This window comes from Camarhynchus parvulus, chromosome 4 (genome assembly GCF_901933205.1).
Source record: "Camarhynchus parvulus chromosome 4, STF_HiC, whole genome shotgun sequence".
In the NCBI taxonomy this organism is placed as follows: Eukaryota; Metazoa; Chordata; class Aves; order Passeriformes; family Thraupidae; genus Camarhynchus; species Camarhynchus parvulus.
Window position 1 is genome coordinate 57,036,902 of NC_044574.1, and position 20,749 is coordinate 57,057,650.

The 20,749-nt window shown below is 39.9% G+C and overlaps 1 protein-coding gene across 1 annotated transcript in view; it reads left to right on the forward strand.

Annotated features, from left to right (window-relative positions):
* Positions 1-4,116: 4,116 nt before the first annotated feature.
* The window catches only part of SMAD1 (SMAD family member 1), a 98,161-nt gene continuing 81,528 nt past the window's right edge, over positions 4,117-20,749 (forward strand). Inside the window, exons 1-2 of the mRNA XM_030948368.1 lie at positions 4,117-4,139; positions 7,136-7,221. The gene's annotated coding sequence lies outside the window, so the exon portion shown is untranslated. The remainder of the gene's footprint in view (positions 4,140-7,135; positions 7,222-20,749) is intronic.

Sequence of the window (20,749 nt, forward strand, 5' to 3'; positions counted from 1 at the left end):
CCCTCACCCAGCAGGTCCCAGCGAGGGGCGGGAATTGCCATGTGCCGCCTGTTCCCTCAGCGGTGCCGTCTGGCCCGGACGCCCCGCTCCACCTGAGGGGCGCGGCGTGAAACGTTTCTAAGCGTGTTCTTGGCGGGTCAATGCTTTTCTTAGTGAGGTAGCAGCCCGGAGAATAGGTGTGGGGTAGGACAGGGGACACCCCGCGTCACGCCGGCCGTAGGGATCACCGCAGAGACACAGAGGTCGGAGGGGACACCCCACGCGGGTTTGGAGGGGACATGCCAAGCCACACGGGTTTGGAGGGATCTCGCCACACCAAAAAGATGGGAGGGGGACACCCCTCAGCCACAGGGGGGATCACCCCACGGCCACACAGGCCGGAGGGCACATCCCACAGCTGGTTGTGCTGCCAGACCAGAGGGAGAAGCTGCTGAGCTGTGCCCTCGGTAGGTGCGTGCTGCCACAGTAATTGTGTATATTTCTGAAATGTGACCATATACAAAGAGTGTATTCTCATATCCCATTGCTCTTCCTCAGAAATGCTCTAGCAGACATGAAGAAATATGCTAGATGCTCGTAAAGAAATAGTGGGAAGGTTGTGAGAAGAGTAAGCAAGTGTGTAGCAAATTCAAATTCGAAATTTTTTTCCTTAACTAAAAAGCCTATTCAGGCTGGGAACTCAAAAGCAGTGTGGCCAGCAGGGCAAGGGAGGGAATTCTGCCCCTCTGCTCTGGTGAGAACCCACCTGCAGTGCTGGATCAGCTCGGGGTCCCCAGCTTTAAAAGGGTGTGGAACTGTTGGAGCGAGTCCAGAGGAGGACCATGGACAAGCTCAGAGGATTGGAACACCTCTCCTATCAAGACAGGCTAGGAGGATTGGGTTTTTCAGCCTGGAGAAGGTTATGGGGGCCATACCTGCAGCCATTCAGTACCTAAAAGGGGCTACAAGAGAGCTGCAGAGGGATTTTTTACAAGGGCCTGTAGCAATAGAACAAGGGGACGTGCCGTTAAACTGAAGGAGGGTAGGTTTATGTTAGACACTAGGAACAAATTCTTTACTCTGGGGATGGTGTGGCACTGGCACAAGTTTCCCAGAGAAGGTGTGGATGCCCCATCCCGGGAATTGTTGAAGGCCATGTTTGATGGGACTCTGAGCGCCTGATCTAGTGGAAGATGTCCCTGCCTGTGGCAGAAGTGCTGGAACTAGAACCCTTCCAACCCAAACTGTTCTATGATTCTGTGAGTCAGCTGTCCTGGCCAAGATCCATCCCAGCTTTTCGTGCACTTCCTCACTGGCAGAGCATGAGGCACTGAAAAGTCCTTGACTAAGGGTAAGCACTACTTAGCAACAACCAAAACATCAGAGTATTTTTCTCATACTGTATCCAAAACAGAGCACTGTACCAACTACTTAAAAAAAATGAACTCTATCCCAGCCAAATCCAGGACAGCATGGCAGAGGTGTTGGAACTAGGTGATCTTCAAGGTCACTTTCAACCCAAACCATTCCATGATTCCATGATTCTCTGATCAGCACTCAAACACATGATCAAGCCAAAGAGTTTAGGGGACATTAATAAATAAATACTTCAAGCTAGCTAGCATGAATATTAATAGCGATGATAAAGCCTGATGCTTAAGGGAACACAGTTTAAAAAAAATAAGAGGGTGATCTGGTTATAAAAAAATATTTTAAGTTGCCTATTTGCTTAGTAGTCCATGATGAGATTAGTGTCCTGTCAAACCCCAGCCTGAGAGACAAAGAATGTTAGAGTTTGAGTTGTCCCAGCCCCTTCTGAACTGGATCTGAACAGCCTGTTAGAAGTTTTAGTTTGATTCTTGCATGATACAATTTTATTTATGGATGTCTGTGTGGACAAACTTGGATTTAATTCTGCTGCTGAAGACTAGGCCTGGATTTCGTGTCCCTCAGGCAGAATAGAAGTTCAGTTATAGCAGAATATAGTAATGGTTGCATTATTCCTACATGCTATTTATAGCTGACTGCATCTTTATGCTTTATGTGTGAGCCAAAGGTTGTACACTCCCAGCATCTGCATTTCTTCAGTGCATCTCAGGGAATTACAAAACATGCAGTCTGCTTGACTTTGAAATTTACAAAAAATGAGCAATCATGTAACATTTTTCCTTCTGGAGAGCTTTGGTCAAGGCCAGAATTTAAAAAAAATTTAATGCCACATCAGATTCAAGGTGCTCAGCATTCAGGTGGGCAGCACCCAAAAAATGATGGGCTGATGGCATGGGCAGCAGCTTAGTATCTCAGCATAACAGAGCAAGCAAAAGAAGGGCTGGTTTGAGTTTGTGGAATGAATTTCTGTGGGAACAATTAATTGATGCTGTCCCACATAGAATGAAAAAGAATAAAAGGGCTGCATGTGACATGAGGGTCACGCTTCTTAGTTATACCAGAAGTATTATTTATGCTGCTGTGAAAGGTGTATCTTCAGATTCTGGGCAGAATATCCCATTGCAGTCTCTAATTTGGGGAAGAATATTTTCCTTGGTTGGACTTTTTTTTTAGACAAATGGTTACCATTCAGTATAATAGAAATGACAAAAAGCATGTTGTGGTAAAAGCTGTTCCTTCCACCCTTGAAGAACACTTCTTCATAAACTGTCTTGAAGATGTTGGTCTGAAGGTTTGTAAAGTCAAGAACTGCTGAGAGTTGAGGCAAGAAGGTATTTGAGGTAAATTGAGGCTTTTAAAAGCTTTCAGAACTCCTGGATGGTGGTACTATAAGCACAGGAGGAAGATGGCAGAACCATATCAATTTAAAGCAGCATTTTTAGTGGTGTAAGGATAGAACATGAGTAACTGGCTATGAATTGGGGACTATCACTTTAGGTAATGTGAATGGCTAGGTACATTGTACTAAAAAAGTCTCTTTTCACAGTTTATGCTACCAGAGCTTTGTACAGGGTTTGTGTGGCAAGGTTTTGGCAGAGGAGGCCCACAGGGGTGGCTTCTGCAAGAGGCTGCCAGGAGCTTCCCACACGTCCAAGGGAGCCAATGCCATAATCCTGTTTACAGAAGTAACTGTGTGACTGCAGCTAGAAAAAGCCAGGAGTCTGGCAGCAGTGTTTGCAGAAAAAATATTTCCTGGAGCTTGGAATGAGTAAACAGTAACACTTTGGAGGAGTGCTTTAAATCAGTCGTCATGAAAATTAGTCCTAAGCCAGTGAACAGAGAAGTTTGATTGAAATGATTTTTTATATTAAATTACAGTTGTATTGTGTCTTAAAGACTGATTTTTCACTGTTTGGTAACCATTAAAATGTGCTGATTATGGTCTTCATGCATAATTTACCATTTCTTTTTGCTAGCAAAGAGGATGTGGTATAGTTACATACATCTGAGACATTTCAGACTTTATTTGTACATACATTTCACTATTTGGAAAGATGAGGACTGTTTAAGTTCTTTTTTTTTTCCCTAGGTAGTTGTTACAGTTTTAGTTGTGGTTCATACCAAACTCCTAGTGGATAAATACAAGAATTGAAAGAAAATAATGAGGGAAAAAACCCTCTTTATAGTTGCTTTTAGTTGAATAAGATAAATGTATTTGATCTTTCTTCTTAAGGAGGTTCTCTAAATATGTTTTGCATTGAAAAAGCTTTTATTAAAAATGGAAGTATACTTGCAGGAAGAGAATGTGATTGGTTGGATCTCTCAGTCATTCTAGTGTGTAGAACTAGTGGAGATCATGCTGTTATCTCCACCTCTTTTTTATTTATGCATGGGAAGAATGAAAAAAAAATCAGCAGAGGTAATCCATTTAAGTGAGCTGGTTGAATGAACAGAAATGAAGGAAATACTGCCACCTTGCTTGCAGAGAAAGATGCTTGTCAGAAACTGGTTCAACACTTCAGCAAACCAAGATTAATCCTTCAACAGCTTGAACAGAAAGTCCATACTGTTTAATAATACTACTTCTGTAGTATTAGTGTTATTATTTTATATTGCAAAGCAAACGTTTAAAATTAAATTTTAAATCAACCAACCTGATTGATTTTAATCTTAATATTTTATTGTAGAGACCCAGAGAAGTTACCAGAGAAGAACCAATTTTTTGCCTTACATTTAAATCAGGCACAAAATCAGAATCTTCCAGAATCCAGGTACTTTTCTTCATGTGTATGGAGGCTGTATGTGATTGGAGGAGCCTGTCTTTTAACAAGGCAGAAAAAAATATCATTCAAATATATAAATCTCTAATATTGCAGCAGAATATTTATTCTTTGGGGTGTTTTGGAAGGGGCAGCAATTCGTAGCACTGTCAACTTTGTTTAAAGTAAGTGCAAGTGCATGAAATTATATTCATTAATAAAATCAGAATGAGTCAGGTTAGTAATGGACATCTAGTGATAAATAGAAAAAATTACAAAGAAATGGACTTTGTATGAACCAGTCTTGCTGAGTAATAAGATTTTTTTTTGTACTTTGGCATTCCAGCTCTAGCCTTCTGTCGCCTCTGCCGTTCTGAGCCCCAGAACGAGTGACAATCTGTGGCGTTTAGGGGCAGTGGTTTTCCTGCGGCTGCCAAGGCCGGGGGCCGTGGGTTGTAGTTCAGCCTTCGGTCGTTAGATGCCGGTAGCTCCCCGGGCATCCCGGGCTCTGCGTTTTCTGACGTGTCCAAGCGCAGGGACTTCGGACTGGTGTTTTGGTAGTGGAACGCAGGCAGTGCACTCCATGCATGTTGTCTGACTCCAAAAAAACCCAAACACAATCTCCCTCCCCAAAAATCCCCAATAAAACAAACCAAAACCACCCCACAAGAGAAAAAGAGGTTTTTGACTGAAAGTGAAGGGTGCAGCCCAGCTCCAGAACACAGGGCTAAATAATGTCCATTTCTCTGAGCTCAGTCTGTCCCCAGCCATTGTGCTACAACAGCTCTGAGGTGTAAATAAAGCAGCAGAGGATTGCCAGCTTGTTCTCCCATTTGTTGTGCCGCTGCCAGCTGAGCACAGGCACAGAAATGCATCTTGTGTTGGCTTGATGCCACCAGAGGCTCTTTGTATGCATTAGTGGCTCCCTGTGCTGTGGCAAGGTCAAGTCCTACTGTTGATGTGTGCAGGGACAGAATTGCAGTATCTGCTTGTGATTGGGATTATGCAGAGGAGTGCCACTGATAGCACACTGCTTTGCTGAAAATACCACTGTGATCCTGGGTTCTGTCAGTGCCTGCAAGCAATGCTCTTTGAAACTGTAGATTTCCCATGTGCTGTGTTGTATTTCAGTGGGATATAGGCCTTCTGCACGTTTTCAAGTGCAACATTCACGAGCATTTTGTGTAAGAGTTAGTATTCATTCAGCTGATGATGACACTTTGGGGCATTTAAACTGTGTATGCCTCTACTACAATGTTTTCAGTGATAAGTCAAATTAACTGAATAATGCATTAGCTGGAAAGGAAAACAATTAAGTAAGGCTGCCATAGTTAACAATGTGCAGTTCCTCCTTAACTGCAAACCTTTTGAGCCTTTTTTTCATCTCAGTCTCAAAGCACAGAACCTCTTGAACAAGAGCTTCCCTATCCATTTTGTACATGAGGAAACTGGAACAACCAAGTTTGGTTATAGGTACATGATCATGCAGGAAGTGTCTGATCCATCTGGAAATGAAGCCTGGGTGGGTTCCTGATCTCTATTCTTGTGCCTTCACTGCCACATTAATTTTTCCATTTGCTGTACAGCTTTATATGGTAACAGTGGTGTTGCTGTTTTTCACAAGACAGCCTGAGCTGGTGTCCAGATTAGAACAATGGCCATGACAACTGTTTTCTCTTTGATAAAGTACCATAAAAATGCACAGTGCTTTCAGGCAAGCACATGTGTCAACAAAGAATGCAATGCCTGTTCCTTGACTTAAAAGTTTCTTTTGTGAGCATGGAGTTCAGACTTCACAGGATGCTACTCCATGGACTTCCTCTGTTTTTTCTGCAGTGAGGCTGCAGCTATACAAGTGAAGTCTGAATTTTGCCTTCTGGTTTCAAAGTAAGCATTTAATAATCAAGTAGACATGAGAGTGTATTTTATTCTGGCTTTTAACCCAATGATATGCAGCACTGCAGCTGAGAAGGCTTTCATTGCAGCTATGTCTCAGCTTGACTTGTAAGGTTGCTAAAGGAATGTCTTGTTGTCATGCCATATTTGTCTTGCTTTTTTTTTTTTTGTGATTTGTTTGCTTTAGAGAACAGAACCAGACATAAGCATCTGTTTCTGAATGAGGTTGGGTATTTTGGGGGGGATTTGGGGGTGTTTTCACCCAGTGTTACAGATGGTTTCACTAAAGAACATAACAGTTAACTGAGTAGCCCAAGGTGATTTGGTGAACTGATCAAACTCCCTGAAAATGTTAAACTCTTCTGGCTCCTTGTCTTTTAAACTTGTCTAGCCACTAAATCATATTGGCTCCCAAATGAAACAAAACTTTGGGAACTGGAAGTCACTTTTCATACTGTTTAATTGCCATTCTTATGTGGGAAAATTAGTATAAAAATCCTGCCTGGGAATGCTACCAAAATTGTTTTAATAATGTTAAACAAACTCTTTGCATCAAATAATTCATTATCTGTTGACAGTAATTCACACAGAGTATACATAGGAGAAGCTGAGCATGTTTTACTCCAAAGCAGGAGTGTGTGAGGTGATGTTGTATTGATCTGCCCAGCAGAAAACAGATGCTGTTTTAGAAAAATACAACAGTTTCTGCCAGCGTGAAAACAAAGGGGAAGAATTCTCTCAGAAAGCATCTTTTCTTGTATAATGATTTTAAAAAACAAATATTTCCAGTTACTCTAAATTTTTCTTTCCAACTATTATTCAAAGACTTTCTTCTATCTATGCTTTTTCCTTTCCCATTCTTTCTGTTCCAGTTTGGAAGATGTCATGATGACCATGACAATTTGAGGCAGTAGATGAGGAAAGGTTTGTGAGGAGAATCAGTTATTAGACTGATAGAGTGGTAAAAAATGACCACACTTTAAGGCACAGGTGTGATCTGAGGAAAGATTTGTTTGTTCAGTACCTTATCTGTGTTTGTTACCGTGTCACCTGATGTAATAACAGGAAAAAAACCCAAAACCTTGACTTTTATTTTCCATTTGTCTGTCCAGTTTCTCTGCCCATCCTCTGTTTTCAACTCTGAAAACAAATGGTGAAAACAAATGGAGACAAAATATGGAGAAAGTTGAATAGAAAGGTAATGCTAAAACTTTTTTCTTATTTATTCATGGTGTGGGGAGGGGCTTATTTGCTTTTGGGAGAGGGAGATGACTTCTAATAACAAAACATTACTTAAAAACAAATGAAAAAATGCCACTGCATAAATAAATTTTGCATATAAATTTATGTAAGACAAAACCCATTAACTGAAAATATATACCTCCGGTTAAAGCTGAGCTCCCATCTTTGTGTCCTTTGAAAAATACCATTTTATTTTGCACACCAAATTTTAAAACAAATTATGTGTCTTTCAGTTATGTGGCTTACAATGCAGTATTAGGTACTGATGTAAAGGTATATTACCCACATTTCTTCATATTTCTTTTCACTTTCTTAAAATACAAACTGGTTTATGTAAATGCTTCTCTAAAATGCTCTAAATGCTTCCTCTTTATAAAAATCTTTCCTGATTTACTAATAAAGGGAAGATAAAGATATATACTCCAAGATGGATTGACATATCTGTTGCATAATCAACTATTCCAGGATAACAATTCTTGCTTGGATAGGCTTTTCCAGAACAAAAAATCAGTTTACTCCAAAATAATGAATCTTTTTCCAGAGTAGAATTACTCCGCATTGATTAGGTTCTTGTGTGCTGAAATAAAATACTTACCTGAGAATAGGTGTATACAAACAGCCCCTTTGTAACAAATATTTTAGTTTGTTTTTTAGGGCAGCTCAGGGAAGATGTTGGCATCCCAAGGTTTTCAAACAAGGGGAAATTATGTAAGTTTTGACTGAAACAAGTACCTACCCAGCTCATTGTATCACTCCTAACTCACAGAGAAATGCAGTATGGAATTTCAGAAGAACAATAATTGGGGGATATTTCTCTACAACAAAATGTTGTGGTTCAGGTGGAGATTGCTTGACTTCTTGTTCTGTAACATTCACATTCCATTCTCTTCAACATTATCTTATTTACTCTAGCAACAAACTCAGCTGATGGGTTTGGCTGGCATGGTTCACTTCTGCTCTGAGTCTTGGCCACTGGAATTTTTAATATTTCCAAAGGGGTTTCCAGGGGTCACAGACTCAGAGTCCTTCCTGCTGACCAGCAGACCATCATCTCATGCAGATATTAGGCCAGTGCTCAGGCAGCAGAGTGGTGACTGAGGGAGACAGATAGTGTCTTCTCCTGCTAGATTAATCACATAATTGTCTGTCAAATTACTCAACTTTCCTCCACTGGCACTGGAACTGAGACTGTCTCTATTCCTGCCAAAGAATATTCCCCTATCTTTGGCTGTATTTTAAGCTTTTCCAACTTGTGCAGGCTATCTCTGCCTATTATTTTTCTGACATCATACATTTTGCTGTCAGTAATCCTGCAACACACAAATAATTTGTTTTTTATGTCTGTAATTTATGCTCCAGAGTTGAGTAAATTGCTGCACTTCAGACCCAATCCAAAGTCTAATTAAGTCATTGGAAACATTCCAGTTGACTTCACTAGGCTTTACATCAGGCCCATAAGTAGTACTTGCCTGCCACTGAGTCAGAACTTATAAAAGACAAACAAAGCAGAACACTTTCTTACCATTCTTAGTCAGAAAATGCCAAGGTAAGAAAAAATAGTGAAAAAGAATCAGACTATAGTTTAAATTGCAACTCTTTAGCTGCTAGTGCTAAATAGTGCTTCATTCTATTAAAAAAAAAAATAAAAGCTATTTAAGCATCACTATATTAAAGGATTTTTGAAGAAGTTTCTTTTATTTATTTCTAGTTTTTTTCTTGTATTTTAATTACCTATTTAGTGGATTCTACATCATGCTAACATGAGTAGAGCTCTTGTGATTGCTGAATGTACTTTTCTTTTCCAAGTCTCACTTTATATGTTATGGGCATCAAAGTGCTGCAGGTAACACCAAATGTGTGACTCACTTGATGAACAAGACAAATTGAATAGATAAGAAAAAACCCAGTATTTATTATTTCTTCTACTGAATCCAGGTTGCAGTGTGAGAAACAGGCACTGACTCCTCCTAGTAGTGCTAACAATTGTGAAAACTGTTAAACCTCTCTTGAAAAAACTGAATTTGAAATGTTTAAAAGAAAATACCCACCACACTGATTTTTTTCCCCAGGGGTGCAGCAGATTCTGTAAGGTAAACAAGCTGTAGCACTGTGCTGTGGGTGCAGGTGGCTGATTAGTGCTCATCCCTATCTTTAATCCCCAGAGCAAGGAAAAAACCTTTTAAATCTCTCTATCAAAAATGGATGTAGTCAAGCTTGAAAGGAGACCGTGACAAGCTGACTGTAGAAGCTGTGTGAACAGTTAATTCAATTAGATCTTTAATGCAAATATCTTTGGAATACAGTTACATTTGCATATCCCTCAGCTAGGACTTAAGCCAACATTTTTAGTACATTTTTTAGCATCCATTGAAATTAAATTAGTGAAATATTTGTGAAGTATAACTGCAGCATCTAGAAAACAACAGATTAAAATACCATTTATGAAATAAATGAAAAAGAAGATTAACTGAGTTTTAGGGTGCCAGGGAAGAAACTGAAGAACCTGCCAGAATCCAAAGAGCTGGATTCTCACAATTCTAAATAGGTCATATAAAGTCAGATTCACAGATTTAATTAGGTATCTCCTTTCCTTTGGGCTTCTTAGTGATATTATAAGGATCTGGTTCCTAGATCCTTAGAACATTTGCAGCTCTTGGTTCTGTGGATGTTTCTCTCAACAGCATGTCTTCAAAAATAGGAGAAAAAGGGGAGGGGAGGAGGAGAGCTTTTAATGTTGGATCAGCTCTCTGCTCTGGTTTTTTGCTCAGCTCCACAGACAATCGCAGTAGAACAAACAGGGCGTGGGCACAGGCGTGCAAGTGATCAGGGATGAGGAAAGGGGGCTGGAAGCACTTAGCTCTGCCCCTGTGAGAAGTGGCCTTGGAACCAGAGAGCCTCATTTCCTCAGCCCTCAGCTGCACCACCAAGTTTTCCAAGCAAAGTTGCCTCATGTTCCCACACGAGTTTGTAAGCTGGCAAAACAAAACCCTTACTCTGGATGAAACTTCGCACATCACAGCAGCCCTCAGCCACCAAGCACTCTGCTTGTGACATAGCAGCAGTGGCATCCAGGAGCTTGTTCTGCCCCAGTTCATAGCAAACATTTTTTAAACAGTCATTTTTTTATATAGGGATGCAAATCTAACAGGTCTTCTGTTCTGGTTATATAGATAATACCTATTTTGTTCCATTTTTCTATGGAAGTGACCCCTTTGCAGTCAGACTGTTTGTTACTGGTAGTATGCTGTAATAATCTTTAAATGCTTTCTATCAGGAAAATCCTCCATTTAAAGACAACCTGTAAATCATAGTTATCAAGTATGAAATACCCAAGTTTAAAAAAAGAGAAAACATTTTCTATTCCATTCACATCTGGGAATGAGAGGAACGAGAGAAAAAAAAGATTTTTCTCTCTGTAAGCAGGTTTCCACAATTTAATTTAATTGCATTTGGGAGAGTTGTCTGTTGGTGTTGTAGCACTTACACTGTGTGGTGACTGATACTGCATTGCTTGGTAACTGTTTGGACAGGAAAAACAATATAGTACAGAAGCAGAAACACCTGCAGTTAACCGGCTTTGTCCACACAACAGCAGGAAATCCTTGTGAATGCAACAAGTGCACGAGGTAGATACCATGGCAAAGAAGCCAAAACCAGGGTAAATATTTTGTGCTGATTTCCTTAAGCAAGGTACTTGGATCAGTTGCACTCTCCTGTGTTTAAGCCAACAACGTTTCTTTTCTATGAACACTGACAGTGGCATGAGGTTATGCAAAGAGGTCCTCACCAGGGAAAGCAGCGGAACTGAATGAAAAGTCTGTTCCCATTTCTCACCTCAATGTTCAATCAAATAAACTAAGTGGAGAGAATGGGTTTTATTTTTACGACTTTATTAGTTATCTGAAGAATGTCTGCTGCACAAATAGGACGACTGTTTGCACTTTTAAACTGGTATTGTTTTGCTACATCAGTTCAGTTGCTAATATTTGCACAGGAGCATTCTTAGTCCTCACAATGTCCTTATTTAGTGGAAACTTGAAAAACTAGGCCACAACATACAAATGTATATATCTCTACTAATATAGGCTAGGCTAAGGTTTTTACAAACTTTTGATAGTCATTCTCATTCTGATGGCAGGTGCTGAGAACTGTGTGGAACAACAGTCCAATTTGGAAAAATAAGACCAAAATATGCATAATTTCAAAATTAGGAAGACTTCTGCTCTTGATTTACCTTATTACTCTTCCTCATGCAGTAGTATCAGTCAACACACTATCATGGCATATTTTATTTCAATCATAATAAATGTAATTCTCTCCTCATCCTTGACTATAGCTATATAAACCATTATTACCAAAAGCACTGAAAAAGCTAAGAAATCTTTTCATATTTCTTCACTGACTCCATCCTCATCAAAATATGTGATTGCTGCAATTGGAACATAATTTTCCCTGAGATCGTAATTTCTGGCAATTTTGAGTTTAAGACCTCTTTTACACACTGATCAGATTGGCCCTTTATTTCAACTAAAAGCCCTCATTCTGTAATTCTGTGATCATATAGATTTAAAAACCTTTTTCTTAAAAAAATTCTAAAAATTCTTTACAAATTACAAAAGCTACTGTTGATAGATATGGGATGTAAGACTATGGTATAACTATTTTATATGAAGGAAAGAGAAACAATGAACAAGCAATTCAACCCTGCATCACTAGCCCTTCTTTACTATCAAATAAATCTTTACATATACTTTCAAACACCACTTCTATCTAGACTCTGCAAAATTTGAAAATAATGTAACTTTAGACTGAGAAATGTTGTCTCTGTCAGCTGTAGTGAGAATAATGTACAGGAAAAGGTGATGTAATGATCATATCACTTACATTATTCTCTCCCTAATGAATAATCTTCCACACTAAGGATGAGCTCACTTACTATTATTGGAGCCACATCTGTAGGTCACAGCACACTGCTGAATGCAGCAGAGTTTGGATGCTGTATAATCTGATTCTAGCTAACACTTTCCATTAGAATTGCAAAACCATTCTATGTACTACATATGGAGTAAATTTTTCTCATGAGGAATCGGACAGAATCAAAGAAACAAAGATTTTATTCACAGCAGTTGTACTTGGGATTCACACACTTCCTAAGCACAGCTATGTCTTTCTTTGAAAACCGGTCCCAGACTATTATTAGTTTGAAACATCTAAAACATGTGATGAATGTTTTCTCTTCTTATTTCAGCCAGAGCTCACATGATTAGTACAGTAGTCTGAGTTTGATTTCAAACTAAGGATAGAAAATCTGCTCTATTTCCATTCCTATTCCTGTTTGTACCTTCAATGCAGACAGTCTGTGTGCTCAGTTGTGCAACTGTGTAACTGACTTATGTAATGTGCTTTCTGTAAATGATGAATCATATTCTTATTTATACCTGGTAATATGAGTACGGCTGGGAGTCAATTTGGAACTCAAGAAATAACATAATTAGAGCCACTGAGTAATGTAATTCAGTATTACAAATGTCTTGAATACACAAGCTTTTATTAATATTAATGAAGCAGGAATGGACAAGGAAGAATACAGTGTGTGTAGAAAGTCTAAAACAAATAGTCTGTCCCATAGAATAGGCACATTCCCATATGCTGTTCTCCTCATGTATCTCATCCAGTAATTGTACTCAGCTGGAAGGAATACTGGGAACATTTTAGGCTCCAATTCAGGAAAGGGTTAAGCATGTGCTTAAAATGACTTGTGTTTCTATGTGTTTTGCTGAGTGAGGTACTAGGAACAGAACATAACAGACCAGATTCCCTTTTTGTGCTGGCAGTGTGTGTGTGTGTCTGTGGGACCAGTGCTTCTATGGGCGACTATAAATTTCTCATTTAAGTAGGAATGACATTTCCTCATTTCAGTGTTTTGGTTCTGTACTCATAAAATGAGTTAGAGAAGTCAATTTTCATAAAAATTTTTGAACTAAAAATATATCAAGGATTTCAAAGGAAACTTGAACACCATTTCCCTTCCAAATATGGTCCTAACACTGGGATCTTCCCCCTTAGCTACACTACCTGCAATCACAAATCCCAAACTAGATTTACATGTGTGTGTCCCCATGTACACAGACACACCCTTGTGTAAGCAGTAGTTATACCGTTTCAGATTTGAGAAGTTGACCTTCAGGGGTAGTGATGGCTCCCTCAGGCTGCCCCCCGCTGACACTGATGTCCCCATTGTCACAAGAACTGATCCAGCTCCCCGCCCACCTGGACTCCTCCGTAGCACTCTGGCTCCCGGTGTCCCCTCGCAGAATGAGCCTGTGCTGTCCCTGTGTGTTCAGGTGAAGTCAGTGAGCTGCTGGCCTGATCTGTGAGCCAGATGTGCAGCTCTATGGAGAGTTCTTCCCATCTGACTCCTGCTGGAAGCTGGAGCAACTTGTCACATTGGTGCTGAGGTCTGCACCAGCCTCAGGACTTGCCCAGCTGGACTGTGCTAACAGAAAAGTTCCCAGTTTAGATTCAGCCCAGGAGGTACCACAGGTCCTTAAGGATTGCCTGTCATCTGTCCCTGTGGTTATCTGTGGGAATGAAGCACCAGCAACTGGCATTAGTGGAAGCTGGGCCACTCACTGTGAGAAAGACATTGAGGGGCTGGAGCGAGTTCAGGGAAGGGCAGTGGAGCTGGGGAAGGGTCTGGAGCACAGGTCTGATGGGGAGCGGCTGAGGGAGCTGAAGATGTTTAGCCTGGAGAAGAGGAGGCTCAGGAATGACCTTTTCACTCTCTGCAAGTGCCTGAGAGGAGTTTGGAGCCAAGTGAGAGTTGGTCTTCTCTGCCAGGTAACAAGTGACAAGACAGCCTCAGGTTGTGCCAGAGGAGGCTGAGATTGGACATTTGGAAAAATTTCTTCCCCAGAAGGGAGGTGGCAGTGATTCCAGGCAGTGGAACAGGCTGCCCAGGGAAGTAGTGGAAGTGTCCCTGGAAGTGTTCAAAAAACATGGTTGTACCACTTAGGGTCATGGTTTAGTGGTGGACTTGGCAGTTCTGGCTTAACAGTGGGACTCCATGATCTTAGAGGCCTTTTGGAGCATTATCAATTCTGTGATTCTATAATCATATGTGTAGAAATTCTTATTTGCTTACTAAAATTTGAACTGGACTCATTGCAATGCAGTGACATTTTGTCTTCCTCTCTTATGCTTAACTGGACATCTTTCTTCTATCACTTCCATCACAAAGCATTTTAAACTTTAATTTTTGGGGTATGGATGTTTCTTCTAGATTTACTAATTGGAGCCTACAATGCTTGCCTTGACACATTTCATAAACATTTTTTATGTTCTGTTTCTATTAGCTCTCTTTCTCCTAGCTGTCTCCTCACCATTTCCTTTGAGAGGCATCAAGATTGTTCCTCTGCCCTATTTCAAGACCTGAATAATTCTACAAAATTAATGCATGATGTCAAGTATGGGTAGAAATAAGCCATTATGTCCCTCATCACTATATTAGTCATTGATTTATTCAGCTCACTCTCAACCTTCACACAAATATATCACATCTTATAAAATTTCTGTCTGTTTCTATTTTTAGTGGATAAACATCAGCCAACAAAATAAACATTTCCATTCCATAGTATAAGATAGAATGGAGGAAAATATATTTGGTTTCTCCTATTAATTTCAGTTGTCCAAGTGGTTTTTTTTTTTCTCACTGTTTGTGTCTAGTCTTTGCCTGTGTAGACATATTTCTATAAATTCTGGAACAGGTCAGTTTTATTCTGTGCAGTGCAACAACAAGTGAAAGCATCAGCCCCTACACTGACAAGCCAGTGAGTAATTTCCTCCTCTCTCAGCCTGCAAAATATTCAGAAGTATATATGTATATATGTGCATTTTTTGATAACAATATATTTTTTCAGAGAATGTGAAATTTCTATAATTGCAGCAATGGGCACAGTAAAACAAGAGTACAAATTTGCACAAAGTCAATGGAAGTTTGTTTTCCCATAGTGCAGCAGGTAAGGAAAAGACATAAAACCTCTTTGTTGAAAAGGGATGATGTTTCCACATCTCTTATAAAAGCACTTGTTTTGTAGATTTTCTTAGTTCCACTAAAAAAAATCAGACCCAAGAAGGGTGAATTGAATGCAAAATAGAAATAAAACTCTTTACTGTAAGGAAAATAGTACGGGGGTAGAAGTAAAGTGTTCTGAGACACTGGTCAGGCTGCTTTTGTACCCCTCAGTCCTGCTTCAGCATTTTCTGCCATGCCTCATTTCCTTTCTCAAAGCTGCAACAATCCTTGAAAGGGATTTTTTTTTCCCTCTTTGATTTGAAATTTTTGAGTCAATGCTGAATAAACTGGTGAACAACTTGCAAGAACCATGTGATGAGGACATGCTTCTTTAGGAGCATCTGATGTTGAAGTATCTGCCATGCAACCTGGAGTTAGTGTCTGTTTAGGAGACAAATTGCTCGCTGCCTCTTATACTACATAGTAAAAGACAGTCCAAAAAAAGAATATAAGTCATTGGAATTCTGGTGTTGCTATAAAAAGAGAAGAAGTTCTTTCAAGCGTAAAAATTATGCGTTCAGCTGGATTTTTTCCCCATAAGAATCCAGATTAAATTAGTTTCTGAAGTAAATCTAAATGGTTTTGCTGGAAAATGAGATTGAAAACCTCAACATCTTGCATGACTTAAGTGCTTTCTTGTTTCATTTGAGCTCAACATACCACAAGAGTCAGACACTTTTGTGTTCATGTTTCAGTGAACACAGTACTCAGGATAAATCAGTATTTACACATGAAGTGTCTTCACAGTTAATGTTAAAAAGCAGCGACTTCTGAGCTTAATTGTGGTTACTGGGTATCAGTGCAGAGCAAAACCTGGGACAGCTAGGAGAGAAGTGAGGTTCGGCTCAATGGAATACAGTTACCCAGGCCAGATTGTCCCTATTCATCTTCCTTTCAATCACAGAGTGCTACAAGCTGTCTCTTTTCCTGGTAGGGAACCAGCTGTATCCTGCTTGCGTACATGGAATCCACCAGGCCGGGACACAAGGGATACAGTGTCCAGCTCAATCATGCAACGGTATTCACCATAAGGAAACTGAAACTCGTCAGAGACACAAACGCGATTTTCTCAACCATCTCTCTAGGGCACCTGAGCACCATTCCAAATCATCCCACCGTGTCTTCTCTGTCCAATATGGACTTCTTAACCCAATGCCACTATTAGGAATATACAAAAAGATAGATTCTCAGAAGCAAAATAGCAAACACTTAATGAGATATTTCACAACAACCAAACAACACACTGCGTACCATTCTACAAGCTGAAGATTATCACATTTCAATTCAATTCAATTCAGTTTCAATACTTGTTTTTCAAATTGTGCAATAATACAAAGTAGATTTGATTTCCAAATGAAGTAGCTTATTAGAACAGCTGGTTTCACTCACAAAAGCTGTAAACATTAGCTTTGAGTGAATATTAGCTTTGAGTTCTACTTTTTCCAATGCTTTGAGATTCATGACTAATGTATGAATTGTAGAGAGGATGTTTTATAGATTTTATTTAGCCTAATGTATAAATTTGTGATTGATTCTTAAGTTCACTACTGGTAAACATTCATTTGCCATCTTTGAGAACAAATGGTTCAAGTATCAGAAAATTAGCTGTAATTTTAGCTGTATGGTACATGGCTAAACCCGATACACCAAAAATACAAATATTGTAGCTACTGTTAAAATTCTCTGTATTAGAGATAAGTAATCTGGTGTGCTTTTCTATTTATATGATATATTCTGATAATTGGAAACTTAAATATATACATTTATTTTTTTTTTTTTGTTTCACAGTCCCTTTGTTGTAACTCTACTTCTGACTGAGAAAGTATTTTTGAAGCCAATAGCACTAAAATCCATGCAGCTACTGAAAATATTCTCCTCTTTCCAGCTGCAAAGCTTGCTGCCTAGTGCCAGAGAATTAATATGTCATGTCAAAGGGACAGTTAAGGAACAACTTGACAGCTTGGGAAGCACTGTCAGCCCCTCTGCCCATGGGTTCCCTATTGATGTCTCCTCCAGTGGCCCAGCTCAGGGCTCTCACCAGATGTGATCAGCCACATTTCCCATTCCGGGCAATGGGACACAGAGAGCCCATTCATCCCTCTGCACCGTGCATGGGCAACTCCCACCCCCCCAGGCAGATCCCCAGGCAGCTCAGAGCCCCATCTGGTAGCCATTCGGATCATGTGAACCCAAATATTATTTGAAACTACTTCTTTCTTCTTTCACTAGGCCCCATTGTTGTGATGAGACATCACAGCTGATGTGGAGCCCAGAACTTACTTCATGTTACAGCAGTAGCAGTAAACAGTATTGTGAACTTCTTCCAGCCTGCTCAGAAGCTTGGAGGATGCTTCAATGTGGAAACTGCCAAATTTCATCTAAAGTTTAAATAAAAGGATAGATTCAAGTATCTGTAATATAATTTATTTCAAAATCATCTAGGAAAGGAACTGGATAATTATTAACCACTTTGGTTACCATCATCAAACATAGCTGGCAGTGAAAAGCATCTAAATTGTAGTTCTCTCCTGGTGTTTAATGGGTTACACCAGAATAGGAACAGAAGAAATATTTCCATCCCTGGGCAGCAGTATCTTTCACCTCTCATTTTACATGTTGGCACTGCATTATAGATTACAATAAATGGGAGGAGCTAAGCAGATTTTCCAGATATTTCTCTGACTGTCACTGCCGGTAAATTATGGTACATCATGTAGTATTTAAACTTACTTATGTTCCAAGTTCCCCCCCAGTTTTACTCAATTTGTCAATGAGATTGCTTTAGAAATAGATCTGAAAACAGGAAAAAATACAATATAATCAGAAGAGAAATGAGTCGTATTTGCTGCCCTGAGGTCTAGCCTGACCTATTGACACCATACACTCAAAGATCTTAATTAACTGGTCAATTTTAAAATGCACCTCTTAGTACATGTGGAGTCTTCAGCTGTGCACAAAAAAAAGGATGACATCAGCCTGATTTGGTTATGAAATCAAAGGGTAGGATTTTTAAGTAAGAATTTTAACTAAAGGTTATCTAGAATTACTTGGATTTAAAAAATGAGACTTTGTAAATACGGAGATAATTATAGTAGTCTTGTGTGAAGTCTGAGAAACAAATGCCTTCTTTAAAAATACAGGTAAAGTTAGGAGCAGAAATTAAGGTTTACCAATTCAGAATGTGTCTACCTTAGATCTTGCATCTAAACACAGGAAAACCTTCAGCTCCCCAAGTCCACTATAGGTAATAGTAGTCTCCTTATAGAAAAGGAAAGCCCTACTCTACTTTCATAAATGCCAAGAAGAAAGTCCTGAAATGTGTAACTTGAAATCAGAGGTGTCACCACCAAGTTTCTTCAGGAAAACACCTGACTTTAATTAATTCCCTGAATACAAACTCGACAAGATTGCTTTTCACTGAGCAGATATTGAGCTAGAAGTATCCTGTTATCAGGTGCAGCTCAATGCAATAGAAAGCCAGTAAAAAGGCACAGGGTTTGCATCAAAACTAAAGCAAAAGATCTTAGGATGGTATTCCAATATAGCCAACTCCCCATCTCAATTTTGATTTAAGATTTGGCTAATTCAACCCTATCCCAATCCTAAAGTGTATGTGCTTTCCCATGGTGCCTCAGTAGATGACACAGTCTTGCATATTTAAAGACTTTAAAGGCAGGATTAAGAACTGGTTGGCTCTTGGACCTTTAAATATAAAAGAGTGTTTCAGAGCACTCTACTGAACTGCTGTGAAACTTCAAGCACAACTGAACCCTGTGACACTTCACTACTGCTGGTGCACTTTAATAATAGAGATATCCACACCAGAATCCTCAAGTGTGGTGCCAGATCACTTGCACTAATCTAAACTCAGGGCTGGTGCCAAAAGGAAAGCTCCTACTCTGCCCTGAGGTGTGCATTTCCACAGCCTCCCTCAGGCTTGACATGGGCATTAGAGCAGCCAGGAAACAGGCCAGAGGACAAAATGGATGTGTCTTAAAACTGTCTCACAAGAAGAGAAGAATCCATCACACAAAAAAAAAGTGAGCTGGAGTAGAATCCTTTCTGTATCATATAATGATCATGTGGACTTTTAAGATACAGGCTGGAAATCCTCCTGGGAAAAGGACCTGTGAGTGCCTAACAGCCCCTGACCATGAACCAGCTGTGGCCAGGTGGCCAAGAAGGCCAGTGGCATCCTGGCCTGGATCGGCAGTAGTGTGGCCAGCAGGAGCAGGGCAGGGATTGTCCCCCTGTACTGGGCCCTGGTGAGGCCTCACCTCAAGCTCTGTGTCCTGTTCTGGGCTCCTCACTAAAGAAAGTCACTGAGGGACTGGAATGTCACTGCCCAGAGATGGGCAGTGGAGCTGGGGAAGGGTCTGGAGCACAGGTCTGATAAGGAGGGAAGTCACAGAAGTCCCCTAACTGTGTGGAACAATGAGCAATGGCATGTGAATAGATTCTTTTTTTTGAGAATGTTGTTGCACCATAAACTTGTTTTAAAAGGCACTGTAAGTAAAAGAATATTATGCAGAGGCCTATAAAAGTAAAATTCCCAGGGCAAGTGTTTCAACTGAGTTAATGTAAAAAGTAATCTGCAGTATTAGGTCATAAATGAAAATGAACATATATGCACTTTTGTCTCCATCTATTCCCAACATCAGAATAGGAGACACTTTGGCAGAGGCCTATGCAAAGAATGATCTCTCCTCCAAAAAGCTCAAGCTAGTGATAGTGGGAATCCTACAAGCCAACAGTGGGAACAGGCTCATCAGTATTTGTATGGGCACGCACAAAGTCTCTCTGTGCTAAGCTTGGCTGAAGCCACCACTATGAGTCACTCACAAATTTAAACAAAAAGTGTTGTGGAAGATTAAACAGAGGCTGAATAAGGAGTTCACAGTCTTCACCATGTGTATTTAAGATCCTGGTCATTTTACTACAGATTGACAACATGAACAAAACAAGGGGGCATTTAACAAGTGTTTAAGACAAATGCCTTCAGTGTTCCAGGTTTTGCCTCATTTTCCCTTCTACTCCTTGCAGCAAACTGAAGGCATCTAAAATAATTTGTTTAAAGTAAGTGTTTTCTCATCAAAAACTCTCTTCATATTTCGGTGGGGCTAGCTATGTTGGTGTAGTAGAGAACAAAATTTAAGATGTGTTATTTGGAATGGTTATTGACAAATATTTTGAACATTTAGGTCTCTCCCATATTTCTTCCTTACTGAGGAAAGCAGAATGTTAAGAAGGGATATCTCCAGGTTTGTGGGTGGAAAGACAGTAAGACGGGGCATTTCTGTCAGCTTTATGTAAAGCAAAGAGGTAGAAAGCAGTAACAGGGGATACAATAGCTGTTATTCTGTTACTTTACCAGTAAATCCTGGTAGTTTCAGAAGGATGCAGAAAAAAT